Here is a 481-nt window from a genome sequence, read left to right as displayed (position 1 = left end):
GATTGTTAGCCCTATAAATTAACGCTCTGTTGTTTCCTCAGATCTGCCCTTTTAAACGCGTAGAGTGCGCGGAAACGCTGGTCCACGACCGAACGGAACGGAGGTTCAGAGCGAGACAGTGAGGGAGGGGAACCCTTGGGCAGATCCCTGAATAAGTATAGCTGAGCAGGCTAGGTAGCCGGCAGCGTAGGACGGTGATCCGGGTCGCACAGGCAGCGGCGACCGGGATATTGCTGCAAAGTGCAGCACCTTTTCTTTGTAGTTTTGTTACTATTTTGTTTTCCCTGTTTCTTTGTGCCTTCGATTTTTGCAGTATTGTTTTGAAGCACCTGCGAGTGCGCCTGGAATGTTTACCATTGCTTGGTATTCCCGTGGTTCTGTTTACCATAGTTGGTAAGCAGACCACGGACCAACATCGCCCTCTGCGGGCTAAAGAAACCCAACGCGCCCCTGAAATAAAACTGGGCACCTGTGTGGTGTT

Source organism: Polyodon spathula, chromosome 7, assembly GCF_017654505.1.
Source record: "Polyodon spathula isolate WHYD16114869_AA chromosome 7, ASM1765450v1, whole genome shotgun sequence".
Taxonomy (NCBI): domain Eukaryota; kingdom Metazoa; phylum Chordata; class Actinopteri; order Acipenseriformes; family Polyodontidae; genus Polyodon; species Polyodon spathula.
This window is presented reverse-complemented; position numbering follows the sequence as displayed.